The sequence below is a fragment of the Salmo salar genome, chromosome ssa01 (genome assembly GCF_905237065.1).
Source record: "Salmo salar chromosome ssa01, Ssal_v3.1, whole genome shotgun sequence".
Classification (NCBI taxonomy): domain Eukaryota; kingdom Metazoa; phylum Chordata; class Actinopteri; order Salmoniformes; family Salmonidae; genus Salmo; species Salmo salar.
The window spans coordinates 116,928,873-116,935,741 of record NC_059442.1 but is presented as its reverse complement, the minus strand read 5'-3'; the positions used below and the strand labels follow the sequence as shown (position 1 = coordinate 116,935,741).

At 39.4% G+C, this 6,869-nt stretch overlaps 1 pseudogene; it reads right to left on the bottom strand.

Moving 5' to 3' along the window:
- Positions 1-998: 998 nt before the first annotated feature.
- LOC123724407 (carbohydrate sulfotransferase 15-like) overlaps positions 999-6,869 on the bottom strand; it is a 96,127-nt pseudogene continuing 90,256 nt past the window's right edge.

The window sequence follows — 6,869 nt, the reverse complement described above, 5'->3', positions numbered from 1 at the left end:
GGTTCTTGTTCACCTCCCTGATCAAGGCCCTTCTCCCCCGAATGCTCAGTTTTGACGGGCGGCCAACTCTAGGAAGAGTCTTGGTGGTTCCAAACTTCTTCCACGATTCTATTGTATTGACACGCACAACTCAGACCGTACTCTACACGGACCAGTGTAGCATAAACAATCAGAGCTGCAGTAGGCCTATATGCAAATAGACCATTGCCATATATGGATCTGTGCCATTGACTTTGAACTGGACTGTGTTTACAGCATGAGCGGTCGTGAGTGGATGCGCTTGTTCTGAGGTTAAAGCAAGAGCTGCATTTATCCATGTGTGCCCATTTTGTTCATATCCTTTGCCAGTTAGTGAGATATTAGCCCATTTGTAGTCAGAAATAGGGGGAGTGATTGCTTCCAACAAGAGCACAAAATGTGTACATTTCTAGACATCTTTGGAAAAGGGAGTCAGGTAAAGAGCTTTTTTTGTTTTCTTAAAGGGGCAGTGTTGTATTTTGAGACAGGCTTGAATAAGCTCAGCAGCCAATAGGCAGAGGGTAGCATAATTTGTCTTATTCTCTGTAATAATGGTATGGGAATAATAATGGATTTTATTTTGGAAAGTGGTTTCTTGCATCAAACAACACAACAACATTTTCAGTCACCTCCATGTCTGAAGGACAAGTGGATCAACAGGTTAATGTCAAATACTGCATGTTTTTTCTCTTCAAAAGTCTGATGGAATGTAGACATTGAACACCACACATTGGCTGCTACTGTAGGCTGAATGATAGAACAGTTATTTCCATGTTATTAACATGTTATGGGATGCATTTTTCTCCATTGTTTTGATAGTAGGCCACTCTGGTGGACCTACATTATGAACAAATAGCCACAGTAGCCTACTTGGTCACTGTTAAAACTGTAACTTAAAGCGGGTACAGCCTCAGTGTTCACAGTAAAACTGTAACTTAAAGCGGGTACAGCCTCAGTATTCACAGTGAACGCATCGCTGGAAGTTGCACAGAATTTTCACAAAGTTCAAGTTTGCGCTCAGCAGACCGGAAATTTGCACAGTGCCCCAAAAAATGTGGATGGAACATTGACTGGGATATTCGAGTGCTGAATGGTTTCCACATTAAAACAAATCTTTATATGAGCTCTGAATGGTTTCCCCATTAAAACAAGTCTTGACATGAGTTTTGAATGGTTTCCCCATTAAAAAAAAGTATTTATATGAGTTTTGAATGGTTTCCCCATTAAAAAAAGTCTTTATATGAGTTTTGAATAGTTGTCCCATCTGAAGGAGTCATTGCGGAGCACCTTGGCCAGTTTCATGTTGAATGGAGTGTAGAAGTCCCTCAGTATCTCCTTGGTTACGGGGAGCATGGGTCCTAGGTTCTTATCTGCTGGCCGCCGTGTGTTGGAGGCGGGACTTTTAGTGATCTCCGCTTCCTTCTGCACCGTCAACGGACCTTTAATACACACATAGACATACTATAAGCCACATACCAATCAGTCAATCAGTCAGTCAATCAACCAATCTGCCAGTCAATCAATCAGTCAGTCAATCAATCAGTCAGTCAATCATTCAATCAATACATTAATCAACCAATCAGTAAGTCAATCAATTCATCAATCAATCAAAGAGTGCTCTACAGCAACTTTTACAGTAACTGTGGGAGCAAAACTCATGACTCTGATTCCATTTCCATTATTAGCAGTGTCATGACGTTGGCCTGTGGGTAAGGTTTATGACCCCCCATAAATACCTTTCTCCCTTCCCCTCTCTGACCCTACTGAAGGACTGCTGTCCTGAAGGACTGCTGTCCTGTTAAATATAGAGAGTCTGGGAACATCAAACAAATGGGGAAAGGAACCATATTTTGGTAATAAAACCAGTTGGAAATATGCTTTGGAACGTAATGAGTATGGATGTCAGTTCGTTGTTATCTGAGACATTATGACTGATGACAGGACGACATAAACTGTACCTGAGAAAGTATACACCCTCTAGTTATCAGAGTAACATGGAATTGTTATGCAATTGAAATGTTTGATATTGGAATTGTTTGTTATGAGATTAAATGTAATTTTAGCTTCCAAATGAGAGAATTGGGTTTTCATAAGGAAAGTGCCCTGCTTGATCAGTGTCCCACCCCTGTGAAGAGACAGGGGTTATAAACGATGAAACACATCACTCCCCCTCTCCACTATATAAGCCTTTGACGAAAAGATAACCAGGTTGTTCCAGTACGTGAGGTCTGCAGCCTCTACGTTAGAAGGACACACATGTCAAGTACAGAACTAAGCCAACCTCGGCGTGAGCTTTGGTGGCGAATGGTATGAACTTTGAGCTTATTCACTACAGAAGTGATACTTCCTAGCCGTTGAGTTAGCAGCGGCCGCTGTAGACTTGGGCTAGGAAAGGACGGACGACGGATCCAGTCTAACGACCAGACGAAGATACCACCACGTATCCAATTTACCACCAGAGACATTCTTCCGAGAACAGGAAGATCTGTTGGCCAACCCGGCCAGCATCTACAACCAATCTACCGAAGCGCAGCTCAGAGTAAATATTTATTGCATTTTCCTTTTCCAAATGGGCGGTAATTTAGAATGCATAAGATAATGTATTTACGATAGCATAGCTGCTGTTTCTTCGTTCCTAAGTCTTCCCGCTCTTTCATTCAAGCCCAACCCCTTCCTTTGTGTAACCAGACATCATACAGGTTCCGTCCACCAGGACGTTTTCTGTATGACATCATTTGTATTCTGTGTATATGTAATTCTGTGTGATTAGTTGAGGTATTTAGTAAATAAATAATTAAACCCAATTTGGTATTGCTGATTCAACTTGTAAGCCAGGGTTCGTGAAGATAGCCAAGAATTTACAACTTTCATTATGAGACTGAAAATAAGATAAGGGTTAATATTGACTGCTACCGATGTAAAGTATTACTAAGTATTTTAAGAGTTTATTCGGAAGATAACGGCTCTATAAACGTTCTTCCGTGGTGCCCCGACTTTCTAGTTAATTACATTCACATGATTAGCTTAATCAGGTAATATTAATTAGAGAAAGAATTTTATAGGTTAGCATGTCATATCACTTAATCCGGCATAGCCAAAGACACGACAGCAGCATTTAGGCTGTCCACTTTGAAGAGCTGAAACAGAATGGCTATATAAGGAATGGAATATATAGGACCAGGCCCTGCACCCATTATAACCTATACAGCTGTCAGATGTGGGCGTTAACAAGCAACAACTGATATGGAGAGATAATGGTAAAGAACGGTCTAGGGAAGTTATTTTCATATAGAGGAGGGGACTCTATGCGTTATGCAAAGACAGAATCCTATAAAGGCAGGACTCTGTAATATGAGAATTTAGTATTTTTCATGGAAGGACTCGGTTTTGCTACTCTGTATTAAAGTCTATATTGAATTCAAAGGTTCTTGTAAGAGTGTTATATTTTTGAAGCAATATTCCACGACATAACCTCTGTTATACCCTGTTACCTGGGTGACGGTGAGACTAGTCGGATTGTTGGGGAGTTATAGGGCTGTGGGGTTGTGCTGCCCCTTTCAGCTTATAGTAAGAATAGCATGGGGAAGTGTCTATAATAATAATATGATGTGGATCTTCGGTGGTTGCATAAGTAAACTTCAAAGAGCTTGCTAAGGATTAAAGCTCTGCGTCTGGCAGCTTCAATATAGACTGACTGACTTGAAATAAAGAAATATTAAGGACAAGAGTTGAATACTACATACCCAAGTTGAGGAAGTCAAAGACTTTGTGCATTGTGTATTTCCTGTTGGAAGCGTGATCTTCAAGCCGTAGGACCAGAATCTGTTCTCTACTGTAGACTGTCAACCAGTCTTGTATGTAGACTATGTACAGGCCCACCTGCAACCTGACCTAGGAATAGAAGATAAACAGTTCAGTATAGAATATGTAGATGGCCTCCGCACGGAGAAACAATTTAAAAAAGGCAACACATGCATTGATAAAAGTCTTAGGAAACTAACGGAGAGAGAGAGAGAGAGAGAGAGAGAGAGAGACTTTAAAACGCTATAACGTACACTCAGAACCAAAAAAAGCACAGTAAAAAGCAGCTGACACTAATTGAGGAGTCCATCAACACAAACAACTTCTGGCAAAATTGGAGAAAAAAAAAACAAATCGAAACAGGAGGAATTAGCAATAGTAAATGGTGACGTTTGGACAACCCATTTTAAAACACTCTACAACACCGTTCAAATTGACACTAACGCAGAACAACGACAAATTCATGAGAAGTTGAATGGATTAAGGAAAAAAAGGACAATCAAAATCCATTGGACTCCCCAATTACTGACCAGGAGCTCTATAAGAAACTTCAGGCTCTCAAATTTAAAAAAGCATGCGGACCTGATGGCATCCTAAATGAGATGCTCAAACTCACTATTGCAAAATTTCAATTGGCTATAATTCAACTTTTTAATTTGATCCTGAGTGTAGGTTATTTCCCTGACATCTGGAATCAAGGACTCATAACCCCAATCTTTAAGAACAGAGACAAATTCGACCCTAACAATTACAGAGGCATTTGTGTGAACAGTAACCTGGGGAAGGTTTTCTGTAGTATTATAAATGTAAGAGTTCTAAACTTCCTTAATAAGCACAATGTCTTGGGTAAAAGCCAAATTGGATTTATATCAAAACATTGCACGACTGATCATATTTACACCCTACACACCCTGATAGATAAACATGTCCACCAAAATATACGCTTACTTTATCAACTTCCAAAAAGCATTTGATTCTATTTGGCATACAGGACTGTTCAACAAAGTTATTGAAAGTGGTGTAGGGGTAAAATATATGACATAATTAAATCAATGTATACTGGCAATACGTGCTGCATTAAAATTGGTAAGAAAAGAACAGAATTATTTAACCAAGAGCGGGGCCTTCGCCAGGGTTGCAATCTGAGCCCTGCACTCTTCAATATTTACATCAACGAATTGGCCACTATTCTAGAAAAATCCTCAGCCCCTGGTGTTATCCTCCACAATTCAGAGGTTAAATGCCTACTCTTCGCAGATGACCTATGCCTGCTGTCACCCACAGCACCTGGCCTACAGCAGAGCCTGGACCTGCCAGACCTGGGCCCTGGCAGTAAACCCCAAAAATACTAAAATAATGATTTTCCAGAGAAGATCCAGATCTTAGGGAATTAGACAAAAGTTCTCAATTGGTACAAAATATAGAGTACTGTACACACTACAATTACTGAGGTTTAAAAATAAGCTCAACTGGACACCTTAATGAGGCAGTGAATGAACTGAGAGAGAAAGCACGCAGGACATTCTGTTAGGGCTAGGGGGCAGTATTTGCACGGCTGGATAAAAAAATGTACCCGATTTAATCTGGTTACTAATCCTACCCAGTAACTAGAATATGCATATACTTATTATATATGGATAGAAAACACCCTAAAGTTACTAAAACTGTTTGAATGGTGTCTGTGAGTATAACAGAACTCATTTGGCAGGCAAAACCCTGAGACATTTTCTGACAGGAAGTGGATACCTGATGTGTTGTATTACCTTTAAACCTATGCCATTGAAAAACACAGGGGCTGAGGAATATTTTGGCACTTCCTATTGCTTCCACTAGATGTCACCAGCCTTTACAAAGTGTTTTGAGTCTTCTGGAGGGAGATCTGACCGAACAAGAGCCATGGAACGATGATGGCCCATTAGACACCTGGCGCGAGTTCATGTTGGGTACCCTCGTTCCAATACGTTATAAAAGAGAATGCATTCGTCCACCTTGAATATTATTCATGTTCTGGTTAAAAAAGGCCCTAATGATTTATGCTATACAACGTTTGACATGTTTGAACGAACGTAAATATATTTTTTTCCCCTCGTTCATGAAGTGAAGTCCGGCGGGCTTAGATCATGTGCTAACAAGACGGAGATTTTTGGACATAAATGATGAGCTTTTTTGAACAAAACTACATTCGTTATGGACCTGTGATACCTGAAGTGACATCTGATGAAGAGAATCAAAGGTAATGGATTATTTACATAGTATTTTCGATTTTAGATCTCCCCAACATGACGGCTAGTCTGTATCGCAACGCGTATTTTTCTGGGCGCAGTGCTCAGATTATTGCAAAGTGTGATTTCCCAGTAAGGTTATTTTTAAATCTGGCAAGTTGATTGCGTTCAAGAGATGTAAATCTATAATTCTTTAAATGACAATATAATATTTTACCAATGTTTTCTAATTTTAATTATTTAATTTGTGGTGCTGACTTGACTGCCGGTTATTGGAGGGAAACGATTTCCTCAACATCAATGCCATAGTAAAACGCTGTTTTTGGATATAAATATGAACTTGATAGAACTAAAAATGCATGCATTGTCTAACATAATGTCCTAGGAGTGTCATCTGATGGAGATTGTAAAAGGTTAGTGCATCATTTTAGCTGGTTTTATGGTTTTGGTGACCTTGTCTTTGAATTGACAAAACATTACACACAACTCTTGTAAATGTACTGTCCTAACATACTCTAAATTTATGCTTTCGCCGTAAAACCTTTTTGAAATCGTAAAACGTGGTTAGATTAAGGAGATGTTTATCTTTCAAAGGGTGTAAAATAGTTGTATGTTTGAAAAATTTGAATTTTGACATTTATTTGGATTCAAATTTGCCGCTCTTGAAATGCACCTGCTGTTGATGGAGTTAAAAAACAAATTCAAATTGAAATACCTATTAAAATTTGGCTAAAACTAATTGAATGTGTCACTGAACCAATTGCACTTTATGGCAGCGAGGTGTGGGGTTCACTTGCAAAACAAGATTTATCAAATGGTACAAACACC